Source organism: Echeneis naucrates, chromosome 9 (genome assembly GCF_900963305.1).
Source record: "Echeneis naucrates chromosome 9, fEcheNa1.1, whole genome shotgun sequence".
Lineage (NCBI taxonomy): Eukaryota > Metazoa > Chordata > Actinopteri > Carangiformes > Echeneidae > Echeneis > Echeneis naucrates.
In genome coordinates, this window is record NC_042519.1 from 10,400,314 (window position 1) to 10,420,322 (window position 20,009).

Genomic DNA, 20,009 nt, shown 5'->3' on the forward strand with positions numbered 1-20,009 from the left:
CCTGCTTAGAGGGGTCAAAGCACCATGAGAGGAGAGAAAGGACGAGGCAGAAAAATGTAGAGAGCGAGATGAGGAGAATAAGGGACAATGGGAGATGATGAGAGAGTGAGAAGTGATGCCTTTGTTTCTTTTATGTATTTCTCCAAGGTTGGCTGTGCTACTGTTTGAGTACGTGAGGGCCACTGAATCACTGTAGCCCCCAGGTTCCAACATGTCATTACCAGCCAGACTGGCTCCTGGCTGGAGAAGTTTTAACAAGGATGCTCATCAGGAAAACAAGTGTTTGTGTATAACTCTGTTTCTCTATTTACCTTCCATCCGTTCGAGTGTTTATTGAAGTTTGATATTCAGTTGTATATTGCCAGAAAACACCAGGCATCTGAATGACCACCAGAAAGAGAAAAAAAAAGAAAAAAAAAACTTTTTTGGACCCCTATGGATCATAAACTTTTCTAATCCTTCAAACAGAATGACGGGAGTCTGAACAATGCTGTGGCACAGAATAAGTTATTTATTTAGAGCCAATTCTGAAATGTACTTACTGTCCACTGGTGCCATTTGCCCATGCTGTGGTAAAGAGAAACAGATGGATAATGTGAATGATACATGGACTGAAATGGGTAAATACTGCTGTAAAATGATTTGTAAGTGCAGATTACATTTGAGAAAAGCTTTTGTGTGACTAAAAAGTTGCAATCTGTAGATGTTCTACAGCTCAAATCGTGTGTTTTCTCTTTCGTCCTCAAGAGTAGAGTGAGCAGTGTTGTGTCAGTGGGTGGACCCTTCCCCACTGTGTGAAGTTTGATTAATACAGCCTCGACAGAGAGTTCAGAGACAAGGGCCACCTCTCACACACCCTGCTGTAAAATAATGAGCCTTCAGCGAGAAGCTATAATATATAAGGGAGGAGAGACACACTTCTTTAGCCTGAGTCTAGGCTGAATATATTCAAATGAAATGAGGAGAGGAGGCCGTCCTAACTGATTAGACTTGTCTCAAAAGAGAGGGAGAAGCCTACATATTTCTCCTTCTATGTACATGTATTTAAGTGTCACCTCTCCACACTAACAGTCCAACATGGCACTGATCCATTTGCATATGGTTTCTATAAATACATGGACCTCTACCTGTTCTTGCACTGACTGCAGTCATGTTGGAATACAGACAAGCCTTATTGGTCTTAAGGGATCTCAAACACCACAGGGGTAACAGCCAATAGCTACGGACTTTACTCATCAAGCCAGCAGAGTTCTCATACATAATAGAGTAGGCTATATGATTTACCTAAGCTTGTCAAAAGAGAAAAATTATCAGCCAAATGTGGTGTAATAAATTGTAATCCTTGCTGCATATGTTTGACTCATGACCCTTGGCATTTTAAGGGTTGGGTTGTATGAAGGAGCTGCAGCTGAATGTGTGAGAGAACATAACATGAAAGGTGAAATACCACTTGGAAACTTTAGGGAAAATGCACAAAACAGGCCACTGTTTTATACAGTTTTTCCAAGAATTTATATCCACTGTTTCTGCTAACAAGAAACAAAAATAAATCCTGTCAATAATGCATTTGCTCTCAAATGTGAACAAAATCAGCAGCACACACTGCAATCAGTATATGAGGAGCATCTTTCATATATCAGACAATAAATTCTCTCCCCATGAAGGTGTCTATTATCTGAGGTGTTGGTTCAAGTATGTAACCCCAATTTGTGGCACTATTCAGCCGAATTGCAGAATGCTGACAGGTGTTCCTTTCATTTTGTCCAGACAATTAAAATAGATGAGGGCAAACTAAATACAGATACAGCTCTTTGTACTGCTATGAACTATGTTGCACTGTACAAACTGCAGCGTCAAGAATTACTGTACTGTTAAATCAACACATTAGTTTTAGCTTGGTTTTCCTTCTCAACTTACTATAACTATATAATCAAATAATGTTGGCAGTGCCTGTAGGAGACATTAATGTTCTTTAGAAGTCATTTAACTTCATATCTGAAAGCTATGCAGAATGCTGCATTGTTATGTTTTTTCTAATTTTCCAACAGAGTCATTTTTCCTGAATGTACCTGTTGTAATTTTAACAATGGTGTCCTTCAACAAAACATTAAACACTCAAATCAGCTTTTCAACATACAGTGTAGAATTAAGAGAGCCATTGCATCCAAAACCTTGTGTGTCACTGTACTAAGATGTTCTAATATCATATGGAACATCATTTTGGCTGCACATATGATTATTATTATTATTATTATTATTATTATTATTATTATTATTATTATTATTATTATTATGACTATATCATAACTATATGTACAACACAATGTGGACTGCTTTCATTCTGTTTACTACAGAACAAGACCGCATTAGAAACACAGGAGACTTTAACTTTAGCTCCAGCTTGGCCGCCAGAAAGAAACACCACTTCTCATACATGCGTATGTTGTAAGCTTTTAGGTGCTCATGGAGAAATGCATATGGTAATAATTAATGAAATTATATCCTTGAGCTGGGGCAGCGTCGCGGTGTATTGGTTGTGCTGTTGCCCCACAACAAGAAGGTTGTGGGTTTCGGTTACCAGCCAGGGGCATTTCTGTGCTGAGTTTGGATAGTCTCCCTGAGCTTGCTTGGGTTCCCTCCGGGTACTCCAGTTTCCTACTACCGTCCACAGACATCATGTTTAGGTTAACTGGTGGCTCTAAATTGTCTGTAGGTCTGAGTGTGAGTGGTTGTTGGTCTCTGTCTGTCTCTGTGCGCTGGCCCTGTGATGGACTGGTGACCTGTCCAAGATGACCCCAACCTCACCCAGTGTGAGCTGGGATTGGCTCCAACACCCCCACGACCCAGAATCTGAGATGGTGGACAAGGGAAGATGAATGAATGAGCTCAAAACTTACTGCTCACGGGACAGATCACTATTATTATCATTATCTACTGATAATTACCAGTTGATGTCCAGCTTCTCTGTTCCCAGGAATAATAAGAATCAAAAATAGTTCAATGGAAGGACATCTGTTAAAAGACCATGCTAAATCCAAGTCAGGAGCAGAGCACAAAGAGTTGCTATAAAAATCACCATAGCTCTGTAGCTGACTGTTGTTACTCCGGAGCTGTTACTGTCTTGCATAAAGAATAAAGAAACAGCTAAAAAAGTCCAACATTTTCCAAGTTTACTTTTACAAGCACAAGAGTTCTCATTGGAATAATGAAATAAAGATGAGAATGAAAATGCAATGGGAATTAAGACAGTGACTGCTCCAGAGTTTTATTTTGTTTTGTGTTTTTGTTGTTGTTTTCTTTTCTTTTGTTCTTGTACTTTTTGTTTTCTTGTTTTTGTTTTCTTTTGCTCCTTAAACTCTTGAGAATTGTTATGTGGGAGTACGATAAATAGCAGTGCTTAGGAGTCTGTATAACCAAAACACAAAAATATTGGCAGTCTTAGGTCTGCAGAAACACTCGGCACATAAGTAGATTATTAACAATATCTGTGTTAGCACCGGGCTTGGGTCAGACAGTGCACAATAAAAACTGAATTTATAGTTTTAGATTGCAAATGTGCAAAATGGGTCAGATATGAAACTCCTGCTCACTTCTACAAACTTTCAATGCTCAAAGTTGAATTTCTTCATTTCAGTCTGATTAAGTTTCCTAACAAATGTAAACAAGCCAGCGCTTCATACTGTATTACTGTATACTCCTATTGTATTTTATATATATGTATATAGTGTATTTATCTGATATATTAATTCACTCAGCCGTGCATTTCTGAGTCCTCTGTCATTCTCAGAGTGGCAGATGTTTCTACCCCCCTCCAACCCACTCATCCACCCACCCACACTATTCCCTCTGTCACTGTGCGGCAAGGGCAGCGGCTGGTGCAGGGGCAAGGGGGCCGGAAGCGGTGCATCAGGCTGACGTACAGAACTGATGGGCAGGGCTGAGAGCTGGCAGTCTGGCAGGTTGAGTGTTCTCACCCTCCTTTCACCCCCACTAGCCCCCTGCTAGCCCCTGCTGCTTTGCACCATACCCAGGCACCAGCATCCCAGCGGCTGGTAGCCCGTTGCTTTGCTCCCCCATAAAAATAGCCCATCCCATTATTCTTCTGCCTCCCCGGGGGCCACAAGGTCTCCAGCATCATTACCAGGACTAAGGATCTGACTCTGCCGCCACCACTTGGCAAACCCCCTCCTCTCCCCTCACTCCTTTTCCCTAATTATAGGTCAAGCACTCTTTTTGTAAATTATAAAACCTTTGTTCATATCAGGAAAACTGAACTGAGAGGAAAGACACCATGGAAGGAAGAGGAGCAAGGAACAAGAAAAAAAGTACTTGAAGAAAGGGGAGGGAAATGGTGTAAAAATTAGAAAAGGGGGGGAAAATTTTCAATTATAAAACCAAGCTAATTTGGTATGACCAGCGACTGTCATGCATGGTGACGAAGCTCCATTATGCAGTCATTTGAGCTCTTTCAAATTAGTTATGTTAATGTCCTGCGTGTGAATGTAACACTTGGATGGGACAAGATTTCAGCAATTAATTTCTACAGTCAGCGGAGAGACAAGCAAATTTATTTTCCCCCTCTCAGGGAATTGGTGGTGGAGGGAGTGAGGAGGGGAGAGAGCATTCTGGAGCAAGGAACAAGCTAAACACAAGACCTAAATAAAGCCTGAACAATGGGAGCCAATGCCTCCTCATTCATTCAATTGACAATGTTTTGCAGCTTAAACCTGTTTTATTAATTATGTTTGACATTTCCTTAATTAGTTTCATTTACACCAAATCAATCCCTGCTGCTGTACAGCGTCATTTATCATTTTAAAAAATTTGCATAGCCATTGCTGACTTTTTCTACTTAATTATACATTAAAAGTGTCAGCCGCGCTTGCTGCCTGGCATTATCTGAGGCAGAAAGGTTTGTGGCTGGACGGGGGTGGCATTAATCATCAGGGCGGGAGCGGGCAATGGGTGCTCCCAGTCGCCGGCAGGAGAGCTGAGCAGGGCTTCTCATTTTCAAAGCTTGATGCTTCCGGGGCCATAGTGACCTCAACGACCTACGGCAAGAGGCAGACAAATCAGCGACCTCCAGGCCCAAAAACAAACTACAGCTTGTTTATAAACCACAGAGAAAGGAATGGGGGAGCATAACCTGGGAAAAACAATGCTGGAAACTGAGCAACTGAATCAAAATAAATTAAGGAGACCACACAACAGTACTTATAGGAATATTAAAGGAATGGGCATATGTTTGGGTCACAAGATTTTCTCTTAAGCCAGTCATGCAACATTTGAAGATCACTAATTTAATCACGAATGCCTTAACCCACACTCTCATTTTTGTGCACACGCCTGAAAGTAATTCGCCGAAAGTAAAAAAGTTACTGCTCTTCACTCCTTTTGATTAGTCATAACCATCATCTCCTTTGAAAGGCAACTCTGTAAATTTAACACCATATAATCTGAATGCATATAAGAGAACCCAATTTACTGGGGTATAGGCATGGTACAAATGTTTGTGACTATTGGGACATTTTTCTGTTGAATTAGAAGGAGCGTAAAGCCTTTTGTGTCAGAAAAGCCTGTGACAAACTAACTCAAAGCATGTGACTAAAAGAGGAGGACAAGTAAGGTTCACATTCCAACCAAAGGATTTACTGGAGATGAGAAAACTACTTGCAAGAGCTGTGGGTACAACTGCATCCAAACCAAGGATGAGTGACCAATATGTATGCTACTGCTAAACATAGAAAATATTTCAAAAACAGCCCAAATCTGAAGAGTTGAGGTATTTAAGGAGATCATGAGACCTGGCTGACAGGAGAAGGCCAATACAGGGAGGTCCACAATACCTTAACAAGAGTGCAGGAAGTGGCCAGTTCAACTATTGCAGACAGAAAGAGTGCTTCTAACGAAGCCACTGCCACAGCTCTGGGCCTACTTTGTCTGGTTCAAACAGTCAGAGTCAAACACACTACAAACAACAAAGCACATTGTAAGCAGCACTGTCAAGGTCAAAGGTTCCCATTGAAAGGGGCCCGTATTGGAAAAGGCTGAAGCTTTGCAAGTTTAAAAAGCACACTCAGGTAATGTTGATCAGACAAAACAATTAGTGAAGAAATCGATTGTCCAACACAATGTAAAATAATTTGTTGTTTCAAGTCTCAAATCAATAGTAACGACCATATTTGTTCCAGCATCACTCCACCAGCAACTCAGTTGGATGAGTCAACTGACTGTGTGGCTATTACTTTCCCTTCAGCAAGTTCTTGAATGTGCCGCAAACTGACAGCTCAAACACCTGGCAAGCTCACTCCAGAGTAAATCTTCTGAGTGTTGAGGTGAACATGGCTTTACAAATCACCCATTCAGAACCGAGACAGAAATTGGCAGGTAGGCAGAGTCGTGGTGTCAGGAGTGAAAATTACTCTGAAATGCAGAGCACAGTGAGAAGCTGACTGAGTGAGTCTCTCAGTGGTGAGATCTATGGGTGTCACTGTGTACTATGCTCTTGTGGGAAATCAAACAAGTGCATTTTGGAGCTGAGTCAACACCTTTGTCATTTGTGAGATTAAAATATTTGATTGTGAATTTAAACATTGACTGCCTAAAGTATTGCCATATACAAAAAATGTGCATGTATGGTACTAGTCTTTACCTTGTAGTAGCTCTCATACTTGACTAAAATGAAGTTTATCTTTATTTAAATTGATAACATGAAGCACACAGTGCTTAATAATAAACAAGTAATATTTCAACATGAGCTGCTTCAGTCGAAATCAACAACAGGAGAACACATCCCAACTCACTGATTTCTTGAAAAGTCCCCTGAATAAGCTGTATCAAGATGTAAAAAGAGGGCTGTAGCCATGGCTTTGCTTGCAACGTCCTTCAAGGGCAACACAAAAGCGGGGCGGGCAACAAAGAGCCTGATGAAGTAGCTAATGCCCTGGCATGCCCCAACAGCAGCGGCAGGGGGGTGGCCAGAGGCGGTGGCTACACGTGCATGCCTCACTGCTCCGTTTGGCCCCAGCTGAAGTATAAACTATTCTCAAAGGGTCATTAGATCAAGAAATGCAGAAGCAATACTTGTAATTGCAACAGGCCAGATCAATACTGGAAAAGAAAAAAAGAAAGAAAAGAAAAAGTTTGTCTTGCTAGCAGACAGAGGACTGCTTGGGAATTAATTCCTAAAATGTGGGGGATGGAAAGTGTGAGTATCAAGCATACTTATTCTAGAAAGTTCCTAATCAACATATTAATGGTGGCACATTGACTGCGGAAGTTTCTATTATTTCAAAGTAAAGTAGTTGAAATAAGCCACTGACTCTTTTCACTCATGAAAATATTATAATTCATATATATGTGATCACTCTAAAAACTAAACTTTCCGTTCTCCATCTACAGGCCCCCCCTCAAACATCACATCAATTCCCCGACCAAAAGCACCCCTTTAAATGCAAAACATTTCCACTATCAGGGATTATGCTTCCTTTCAGGATATGTGAAAAACCCTTTGTGAAAATATGATGATGAATTCATGGGCCTAAAACTCTGGGGTAGTTTTTACATCGGCGAAAAAGGAAGGGAGGGGCGGAGAAAAATCACCTATTTGGATGGCATACATTACCATTACTCTTGTATTGTGTCTCCACTTTTCATAATGACGGGGATAAGTGTCCTGCTCCGAATGCGTATCCGCTGACAATGGAGGCAGACATTACTTGGTTAAAAGCTCAGGGTCCTGTGGGTAAAGAGGCCCAGAGAATAAAGAGTTTCCGTCATGGCTAACGAGCTATAAGGATAGCACATTGCCTTTATAAATCACTAGATCTTGCTGTTTATTTAAATTCATTGGTGCCTCATTATAACTGAGCTATGCACCTTTAGGTCCGAGTTGATTAGGAGTGCCATAGCTCAAAATGGCTTTTAATTCAGTGAAACGTAGCTCTGACCTTGGTGCCGTAACCCTGACTAAAACACGCAGCGACTCCCACATTAATAATGATGCTACCTTTACTGGGCCACAGAGCTGCGCCGCTGCTACTTAAAATATGTATTATTAGTTACCAGCGACGGCACATTTATCACACCAAATTACCCTTCGGTGTAAAACTGCTTAATTCTGGGTCCCTGTACCCCTCTGCACTATTACCTGCTCTTTAGAAAGGCCTGGAATTAAATGTAGGGATGAAATGTCAGGGTAATGGGGAAGAGGATGCGGGTCGATGGGATGCACACTTGATCATTCCCTAGTGGCCTTCTCCACATCCAGACAATATACTGAATGTGTCTTCCTCATAAAAGAAGTTCAATTGTGCCTTGCTTTGCAGACCTTTAAAGATGTAAATGAAGGGTGTTTCTTTGAAATATACTTTGCGCTGTTCATTAAAATTACATGCAAAACATTATCCACTCCATATGAACGTGAATGAGAATGTTATACTCTACAGTACGTATCGAGACTTCATGAAAAATGCGTCTCATCAACAGAAACATTGGATAAGCAAAGAGAATTGCAGTAACCATAAACTTTTTATTTGCCTCGGCATTTTTACTGAGTGACACTCAGTGACTTCCAAGTACAGTACATAAAGAGGGATCCTGCATACAAACATGCACTGGTCTATCATCTATTGTTCTTATTGTCTGATGCACCAAACACTTATCATTGTTCATCCCATGTGTGCCCACCAGAGACTGATTACTTTGACCAATCGGCTAAATGATTAGATCAATTAGGTACTTTGAAGTGGCCATCAAACAACAGCTTGCTGCAGTTTTAAAACCTGTGGGACCTGGCCCATCAGAACCGCCTCATTAGGTCTCTGGACTCTACCCAAAACCTCGGCACAAAGACAAAGACAGAGGAACAGAGGGGAGGAAGACGGTGTGAAGAGGAGAGACAGAGAAACAGAGAGAGGACTAAACTTCAGTTGGTGAAATAGATGCATTCCTGCTGTAAAGCACCTCTGGGATCAATTGTGTTTATGTGGTGCAACATCTCAAAAACATGTAAAAACAATACAAAGCGATCTAACAGATACAATAAGTGGGAGTATTTTGAGTGTTAGCCATATAATCCATTGTTATGACACCAATGGGAATGCATTGGTGTACAGAATTTCTTTTCTCTAAGGACAACATCAAACAGTCCAGTAATAATTTAGATTACGAGGGACAACACTACGTGAGGTTTACAAAGGAACACAGGCAGTGCTGGCATAAACACATTTCTCATATCAAACACAGTTGTATAGTACATAAATATATGCACAATACATTAATGGTTCCTGCTCATCTGAACAAGTGGCAGGGCAGGAGCAATGAGGGAAAAGAAGATGTTGCACACGTTCCATCAGATGTCGAATCAATTAGTCACGACCATTTTCCAGAGTCAGAAATAACCACTCGACCGCAACTCTTGGGGGAGCCAGGGATAGGCCCAGGCAACAGAGGAGAGATGGGAAAAGATCCAGAGACCCAACGGGGAGCAAAATTGGAGAAAGGGAGGAAAGCGGATAAATAATGCTGTCTGTTCTATACGGCACAGACGAGCTTCTCTATTTTCACACCATTTTCATACATAAAGAAAACTCTCTCTGCAGAAATACTTTGCATATCAGAGGGCACTCATTTTGCACAGTGCAAGCACTCTGGTCATTAACATGCAATGGCATTATCTTCCTAATCACACTACAGAGGGTGTCTTCCATAATGTATACAACACAAATGTAGCAAACACCTAAACCTTTTTTGACTGTATCACGGTTTTCGTTGGGATGCGGTTTGTGTATTTTTCCTCATTACAAAGCTTTTAATCTTTTAATCTGAAGCATAAAGCAAAGTGTATACAACACCGATCATGTGACCACTTTGCTAAAAAGGTAAAGAGACATGATTATTCAGTGTAAAAGGAAACAATGGAGATCTCTTCCCCACAGGCTAAAAATAATTTCATCTGTCATGTAGGTGCACAAATAACAGTCTTACACCTGAATAGCAGCCATTATTACCAGATATGTGGAGTTCAGAGCAGATAAATCTTTTCTCTTCATCTGTGCTGTGGTATAGAGAGGAACAGCTATTGTATCACCTCAGATTTCCTTTTTGCTTTTGTAATTTCTCTGAACTGCCAGATTAGACCAATTTGTGGCGATAGAAGAGAGCACAGATGAAATAAAATCAACTAAACTACTTTTATTAAAAACAATGTCGTCAAAAAAAAATGCAGACGGTATTAACTGTGACGTTCAAAGCATAGATTATTGTTTCAGTTTAGTTTTAATAATGGTTGACAAACTTTACAGTTCTTTGGCAGAAAACAAGGGCTCCACAAGCAGCGTCTATAAATAAAGAAGCAAGAAGTAACACTTGTAAACTGCTAATGGCGTCTACTGCTGTTGCGCTCTTAGTTACTTTCATTGACTTTGTTTTTGCTGGAGCAGCACCAAATACCAAGGCTTCATTATTTCACACAACCATTCAACTGAAATTGCTGTAGTTAATATTATTAACGCTCTCTTTTTTTCCAAAAGTGAAATCTGTCTAATCAGGCAAAGGCAGGCCACAACAGGTGACACAGCACTAACCTGCCCTGTGGGTCTGAGTGTTGTTGTCTGCACATGGCCTCAACCCCCACAGGCAGCAGGGGAAAAGATGCAGGGAATGCAGCGAGACGGAGACAGAGACAGAACCGAAAACCACAGCAGAGGAGGCCACAGGCATCCCGCAATCCCCTCTGAATCTGCCTGTTATTTTCCCAAGATGCAGCATACGCGCCTTGTTGGTAGGGGTTGGCAGCAGTGCATCAGCAAGAGGCGTCACAAAGCCGTGGTCCCCGCTCTGAATCCGCCACATTAGATGGCGTGTGTTTGTGCCCTAGGGATCGCAGCGCCTCAGCCTGTGTTTGGGGTACTTTGTCAGATGACTCAGTGTGTGTGATTTATGAGCTCTGGAAAGGTTGCATTTCCAGCACACGTGGACGTCTGCATGGTAAATGGAGAAATTCTGAATTTATTAACATACAATGAATGATGATTAATGTTTTTTGGTATAGATCATGCTCTCTTTTCAGATGTTTCAGGATGGGGGTGATAAATGTAGCAATAAAACAATATGTATGTACTCAAAAGGACATGGTATGTGTTGAATCCATGCCTTTTTTTTTTTTCTTTTTTTTTAACACTCTGTCTACGTGATGACAGTATTGGAAGGTTTCATGCTGTTGTCTGAGCTCCATGGACATTTATATATACACACGCAGCACAACATTACTTCTTCTGCATGCATTATCCTCCACACAAAATGAACTGTTCTCTTCTATGGTACAAGCACCTTGCATAGTCAATGAGAGCGAGTATAAATTAAAAACACAAAAAAAAAAACGGGGCAAAAGAATGCAATTTAGACCGGTATCACTATACATTTAGAGGTCCATTCGTCAAAATCCCCACCATTATTAACTTTTGTATTCTACAACACATCTTGTGTCTCCTTCATCAGCTTTTTCAATATCTTCTCAAATGCATTACTGCCAATGTCGAGCGGGTACGTTCACCCAAGGCCAATTACTGCAGTGAACCATAAAGGTAAGCAGTACTGAAGAGGGTTTTGTCATATATTTGCCTTTGTGTCCCAGCCAGACCCCTGAAGTGGTAGGTGGGAAATACAGAGAATTTCAAACATCTTTCTAATCACACAACAGAGGACTCAATATGCAGACGCATGTTCCTGACAGGTTTTTGGGAATATATCAATATGGGTGAATTTTAGTCTACCCACATGTTTGCATCTCCAAATGGTGAATCAAGGCTGTCTTCTACTTATGCTTTGACCTTACCATTTCACCCCTGGAATGAGGTTGAGTACTGCTGTATGCTTGTATGTGGGAAAAAAGAAGACGAGGTAGCTTGGTGATGATTCCAATGTGTAGTTAAAAAAAAATAAATAAATAAATAAATAAATAAATGTGTGTGTACGCATATCTTGATGTGGCTGTAAATATGTGCACTTTGACATGACTATGTGTGAGGTGTGGTGTATGTGCATGTTTTGTTTCCTGCATATGTATGCAGTAACACAGATAGATGTGTGTATATACATACATATATATATACACGTGTGTGTGTGTGTGTGTATGTATGTATATGAATGTGTATATATATATATATATATATGACGTTGTGACTCGATGTGAACGCACACGTGCTTGTGGGTGAACTTCATATGTATGTGGCTGCTGTCAAGAAAAGCTGACTGGTGATGAGGGATGGAGAGAATCAGAAACACATTGGGGTGGGAATGGGGTGTGAGCCGCAGGGTCGCCCTGGCACAAAACACAACTGCCTCGCACATCATTACCCTCATCCCCCTAATGCGCACAACACTTAGAGCTACAAACAGCCTCGACTCCAGAACACACACATGCAAGCACACAGGACACCGCGCACTGATATATAAACTCTCATGTTTCCGCACTCACACTAGCAACGCACAATTTGCTCTTGCTTATGAGTTGACTAAAACCTTCTGGTGAGTATGTCCGCGTTTGGTGATTACTAATAAAAGACGATCATCAGCCATTGCAGATGTCACAGCTTTAACGCAAAAATGACAGGCTGTTAGTACAGTAGGTTACTGCCATGACTCTGCTAAACCTGTTCTTAACAAAGTAAGCCAAATAAGGCTTTTCTACCCACCCTCCATTCTGAAAACACATTCGATGCATTCTGAAACAAACAAAAAATATGATAGCCATTTCAAACAGAATTGAGCTCCACTGGGAAAAGTATACCTATTCAACTGTAGGACCTCCATAAAATCACAGTAGTTTCACACTGTAACGGATGCCTTCCTCCCTTCTTGCTGCATGAGAGGTTTTAAGAATGGTGGAATCGGGGGAGCAGTAGGGCAGAGAAAAAAAAGACAGAGGAAGATAAGAGAGAAGAAGATACGATGCAGAAGAGTGGAAGAGAGAGGTAAGCCAAGCATAAAATAACTTCAATCTAACATCCTCTCAGTGGGGCGGTAGGAGGCAAATAGCAATCCCACCAATGCCGCGTACTCAAGGGGGTTCCTCCCACCTCTCACTGACCCATAGAGAAGAGGATCATGGGAGAGCAGGGACGAGACAAACCCACTTCAATTAAGGCACGGCAATGTCTCGTCAGCACGGCAGATGAGGTGTCAGAGAGTTCAGCCATGGATAGATCACAGGGAAAAAAACACTTCCTTGCTCAGCACAGTCAGGGTCTTTCATGCCTCAGACATTTCGGTTTCCCTTTTGTCTTCTTTCCTTTAGTCTCGGCAGACGTTTATAATATCAGGACTTTTTTGGGTTTCTTACAGGGTCAGTTTGGCAGGGAAGTAAGCAGGACCCAGCACTGTCCCTTCAAACAGGCCACTTCTGGATATCAAATCTTATCAAATTTGTGCATTTGCAGCGCGTCGCCTCAACACACCTGCAAATGACATTTAAAGGTCAAAACAACATGTACGGGCAGGGAGTCTCATGCTACATATTATGGAGCATCAAGATTGCTGGGGGAGGCAGGGAGACAAATCAAAGACATGTTTGGGCGAGAAAGACGGAAACTGAGACAGAACTGAAATGAGCCACTTCAAGGGGGTATTCATAAAAAACCTGAGAACAGTGCCAAATTGCCAGGTTGCCTTAAACGCCAGGGGAAATCAACTCATTGTACTGATAAAAAATATGCTATTTACACAATGTATCTCACCATTTAAGATCCACTGCTGCAATGAGAGAAATGTGCCATACCTGAGAATCAATATACAAATGTCATAGGGCCAAAAGAAAGGGGCATACACTGGGAGACCCTGAAGTATTCACAAGATCAAGCCTCTGCTATCTTCAGAAGATACAGTTGATTCACAAGAGGACGGAGGAATATATTTTTCCCCCCCATCATCAGTCTAAACTAATTTCTTCACAATGACAAAGCAAAACAAGAGTTTTAGATTTTTTTAATTTGGGGGGGGGGGGGCTGCAATAACACATTGATGCCAGTATTCACACTCCTTAGCTGATGCACCTTTGGCAGCAATTACGGTCATGTGTCGTCTTGGTAATGCAAAAAAATTTGCACACTTGGATTGAATACAGGTCTTTCCAGATACATTTGGTCGGACTGAAGAATTATTGTTATCCATTCCAGAGCTCTCTTGGCTGTGAGCTTGGAGTCATTGTCCTGATGGAAGATAAATGCAAGATTTGCACTTGCTTGAACCATAAAACTAAATTAATTAGCAGAAATTTCCCAAAATGTATTTTTGCTTTTGATGATGGGGTATGGAGTGTTACATTGATTAAGGAAAAAATGCATTTCAATTACTTTTGCGTCAGGCTGCAACATAGCAAGTTGTTAAAAAAGTGAGGGTTTTGAAAATCATCTCAATGCACTGTGTCTTTCTCACTCTCTCTTTCTCTCTCTCTTATTAGACTGACATTACCATAATAGCGGCTTTGTCACCTCGCAGGCCAATTGTTAACCGAAAGTGCCATCCTTTCCTCTTTTCCCATGGAGGCATCAAGCAGAAAAGCAGGCAAGCATCCCAAAGTATAGAAGCCGCTTTCTCCTCTCTTCACCCAGTACTCCCCCTCCTGTGACGCTCCGCCTGGGAGATACAAGCTGGATTTGGCTTGTGTCCTTGCCTCTTCCCCAACACTCTGCGTGGCTGCCTGGTGTCAGAGCGCCAACTCTCCCAGCCCAGCTGCACTGATTAGCACAGGCTGATTATTAGCCAGGCATCTCCTGGAAGCACTGTGTGCTACCCCCCCCCCCCCCGGTTTCATATCATTGTGTCCCATACATATCAGTGTACATGCCTAATGGTCTACCAAAGACGATACTAAAAGACAGAAATAGAGGGAGAAAAAGGTAATGGCACATGCATCGAGGTAAAGTGCGAAGAGTTGCGTTACGCAAATTTGTTAGTGCTGCTTGTGGCTGCATCAGCAAAAAGTGATTCATCAGCATTACTAAAAAGCTCTCTCATCTTTCATTCCTTGTTTCTTGTTCTCCCTCCCACCACTTCTGCCTCCTCCTCCACTGTCTAGCACCTGACCCACTGCCAAGATTTCACCTCCCAATGCCCGAGACGTGGGCATCCCGCTCTCAAACTTGTGCAATGCCTTATCTGTACCCCACACACTAACATCCCGCATCTGAGGCATCCTTCTCTCTGTGCCAGAAATATGCCGGCATCTCTCTCTCTCCCTCACTCTCCTCACTCTCATTCACTCTCACCACAGTCTCCATCATGCTCTTTTCTTTTTCACTCTCTTTCTCTCTCCCTCTATCTCTAGAGCTTTGCATTTGAAATTGAACAGACACAGCCAATTTATCATAGGCTGACACGTGTCATGTCCAAGGCCTAACCGCAGGGACTTACAGTAGGCATTGCATTTATCCCCTTTGTTGTCAGCAAGGACCAAGACAATACCAGGAGCTATTAAAAAAGAAGTAGAGAAGGAGAGAGGGAAAAGGAGGTGAAGAATGCAAGAGGTGAGAACATACCACTAAACATCAGCTGAGATTGCATACCTCTGATGTTTACCTCTCTCAAAGGTTACAGACCCCTGCAAGGTGGAATCCAGCACATTTTCCTAACCAACAATCAAAAGTGTAGTACAACCATGATACAATGCTAAGACAAGCATGAGATGGATCAGCTGGAGAGTTAGCACAATATGGGATCAGACCTTTGTGCTGTGGTTCATACTGTAATTTAAATTTTAATATCACTGTGCAATACTCATGCAACTAATGGACCCACAAAAATGGAAGGACGCAAAAGTCTTACCCACATAAAAAAATAAAACAGCTGACTAAAAAACACCTCTGGGAAAACATTCACGAATAAACGGAAAGAAGCCCCGAAAGTTCACTCCCAGTTGCTAGGCTGCCAGTTAAATGCTTTCATAAGCTGCAATAAAGAGCAGGAGAGAGACTTAAGCGTAATCATTCCTGAGACAAGAAAGGGGACAAAACTCTTAATGTGCATCATATAAAACCTTTTTCTGTTTAATCACTTTATCGCTGTATTATCACTCCTGTCTTTGAACAGGTTCTTTAAAATAACACACGTCCTTATCGTTACACTGTGTGAAAGAGGCAACAAAGATGACCTGCCTGATAATACTGTCACTACAGAGAATGTATATATCCTCTTTATGCAGACTAGGTGGAAAAGATAAAGAGAGTGGGGACAGAGGGTAATGAGACGAGGGAGGGGTGTGTGCATGTGTCTGGGTGTGTGTGTGTGTGTGTGTGTGTGTGTGTGTGTGTGTGTGTGTGTTTGCATCTACATTATAAACCACAAAGTTATTAATTGGCATCTCTTACATGCATAGGCTTACATCCATTCTTCTTTTAACACTACAGTAATTGGCATGAATGTGGAATAGGCTGTCAGCAGGGAATTCATATTCAACCCAATGTCTGACTTTAAATGATAGGCAATCCTGACAAGGGTTAAAGAAACTTGACAAAGTACCTTCCTCCTCTCACTCAAAGGAATCAACATTACAACAGAGTCCTTCTTTAGCCTCTGATGGTCTAGTAGGCCAGCCGACCAGTGAACTTGAGAGCTGCTGAGACTGTTCATTACCCAGTGGTAAGTGACCTTTAACAAACTAGCTTTGGAAGCCATTTTGGCTCATCCAGTAATTAACAAGTGGTTATGCATGGGAGATAATTAATGGAAGGTCAAGTGTTTGCCCTACCCTTTTCTAGATGCCATTGGGCCCCTGACACTGAATTTGAAGTTCAGAGCCCGTCAGAGAATGCATCACCTCTGTCGTGTGAGGTAGACACAGCCTTTGGTTTCTGCCTAAACCTGGAGAAAAAAGGCTATAATATGACTTCATGGCTAAATATCAGATATGACTCTAAAAGAAGAAAGGAGATTGGATAAGACACTAACGACAGACCCTGGAGTCTCCCCATTTAATGGCAAGTGCCCTTACTATGTGCACACCAAGGCTTTCATATTTAGAAACGGGCTGAATGATTGCTGAAATAAAGGCCAGGCATGAATAACTAGATCCTCCATGCTTAAAAGAACGAGATACTTTCCCATTTACACATCTCTAGCTACGCCAGAGCATTGCTCAAGTATTTTGCTCTCAAAGCCCTGTATATTTGCCTTATTTTTTACTTCCATAGCATAAAGGCTGATGTTGACTGCTATTAAATTCCCCTCGAGGGCACACTCCTTCACTCACATGCTCCTATCAAATGAACCAACAAAGCATATCAAGGTGTCGTGTCTGTGAAACACTGCATCACCTTTGTTCACCCTTCATCAACCCTCCACCCCCATGCTATTACCCCAGGACTATTCCCTATTCCCTGCTTAACCCTTGTCTACAGGACTGGTGTCACACAGAGCACCACTCTACTGCTCTCCATATTCCACAGTCCCTCACCTTGGCTGACATATAACACTTGCTTGTCGCCTCTGACGTGCATGCATGCATACAAACGCGCTCAGACGCACAGCTACAAACACGAACGGCATGAGAACGCAAATGTACTACAGCAGACACCCGTACTGTAAATTAGTGACATGCAAAAATAAATACACACATGGATTAGCCCATGGAGGCTTTAATGTCTCCAGATCTTTGTCCCTCATAATAGCAGCAGCACTTGTCATTCCCACTGAAAAAATTTCAGAACCATGTGCGCACACACACACACACACACAAACACGTAGACACAATGGTACTCGCAGACCTTAGCACTTCAGCGATTGAGTTAACAGTGAAGGAAAGGGTGGCAGAAGAGTGTGGCATTGGGATCGTCTGTGCCAGTTGCCTGCCGACAGCACCTTTGGGATTGGTAAAGTTTGATTTGATGGCTTTCCCTGTTAATTAGGGTTTGGAGGTGACTCCTGAAATGGAAATGGGCAAAATGTTCAAAAAAAGATGTGCCAATTCCCACAACCCCTCCATCTCCACCTTCCAAAACATGTGACCCATATACTGGAGTACTTAGTAAAGAAAGTAGAACAATCAAGCAATTTGAAGTTATGGGCTACCCTGTATTTGTGTTTTTTTCTGCCAATGTAGGCAGGGTAGTTCAGTCTGACTAATAATGCGAAATAGGCTAAAAACTTGTATGTGAGCAAAGTCAACAACAAATAAGAGAACAAAGAGGAGAGTGTTTGTTCTTTAATTAACAGCGCACACATATTTGTTCCAGCTTATCAATGCACATGTCAAGTAACACTGTCCTCTGCTGGTGTGGAGAAGTCCTACATGTGCAAAAAAAAAAAAAAAAAAAAAAAGTATATAATCATTAGGGGGTTCTTATGTTTGCTCTTCAATGCACTGCTGTTTGAAGTTGTGGGCAAGACTGAAAGGAAAAAAGAAAGAGAGAAAGGAATGTACGAGGAAAATCTAGAGCATCTAATTTGTAACTTATCAATACTAATATTTGACCATGACCAGGAAAAAAGGGTCAGAGGACGATCCATATCTCTTACACAGGACTTTTCACCATACCCTGGTTGCAAGGCCCTTTTACTGCAGTGTGGGACTCTTAAAAACACATACAGTGCACAGTGGCCAAGCTATTTCTGATTTACTGTGTGCTTGCCGTCCTCCATTTTATTTTACAGCTGGCTGGGATGCCGCTGCAGGAGGATACTGCAAAAAGCCCAAGGTCAGGCCACACAGCCACTGAGATGAGACCCACATCGGTAACACATACACATCATGCTCTCTCTGCCCACCCAACATTAGTGGTTATTTTACTCTCTCTCTCTCAGACTGCAGGTTACCTCTGTAAACTGTTCCCTACCTTCTCCCCTGTATTGAACATTTTGCTTCACTTTTTCTTCCAGAAAATATAACTTCTTCCTTGTTTCAATACAAAATTTTAAGGAGGGCGTTTGAGATATCAAACCAATAGTAGGAAAAGAAACAAAACACTGCTTTGCAGAGTTTTTAAGCATCTAAAAAAAAAAAAAAAAAAAAAAAAAAAAATGGTCTGCGCCTGAAATTATGGCATGCAGAGGTGGGATTGGGTGAGAGATGAGGAGTGCAGAAAGAGCACTTATGGGGGGGTTTCTAGGAGATGACATACATGAGGTGAGAGAGGATGGGCTGTAGGGGGTGGAGGAACACTAACAGTGTGCTGACAGCATGTAGAACAGTCACCAGATACCTTTAATCAGTGAAATGTATTTCCCTCCTGCTCCAAGCGGGAATTGTTCAGCGGTCAGACCTGCTGGGGCGACACAAATGAATCTTGGCGGAGGTGTGGACAAAGGCGGCCGTAAGGTTATGGCATGTAGATGATTGGAACTCTGCCAGTTTCTAAGGGAGCTGCCACGTCCCACAGAGTGGGTGTCACAACCAGATGATGGGGACAGGGCACCCGCTCCCCAGCCAACAATAGCATGGGCAGGGCTGCCGCACTGTGGAGGAAGGAGTGTTCGTATGAAGTGTGCACGTACATGCACAGATACAATTTCAAATTTATAGATTACCAAAAGCGAACACAAATATAGCCACATTCAAACTAAGGTTTAACAAAATGTTTCTACAAATATGACCTTTATTCGTCATTTCTGTCAAATGCCGCAAAAAAGAATATATGCAAGCAGCGCAAGGCATGGAAATCAAAATTTAAATCTAAAAAAAGCCATAGCCTATTTCTATTTTTATTAATCTAATGAATGCAAAACAACAACAAATTCTGCTCCCACAGCAACTACTGTACTCTTATTCCTTAGAACCTTGCAGGACCTTTTATGACTTTAAATGAAAATAACAGAAATACTCAGAAAAACTTTCCATTTTATAAAAGAGGAAAAAAAAAAAGACATCTGCATTTCACACCTCACAATTGTCTTTGTTTTACTGCTATAAACAATATTTGTTGTTTTGTTTGTCTTTTTTTTTTTACTTCGAATAAGACTTTTGTTTTACCTCATTGCAATGGTTTTAATGGAAATTTCATAACATGAATGCATGCATG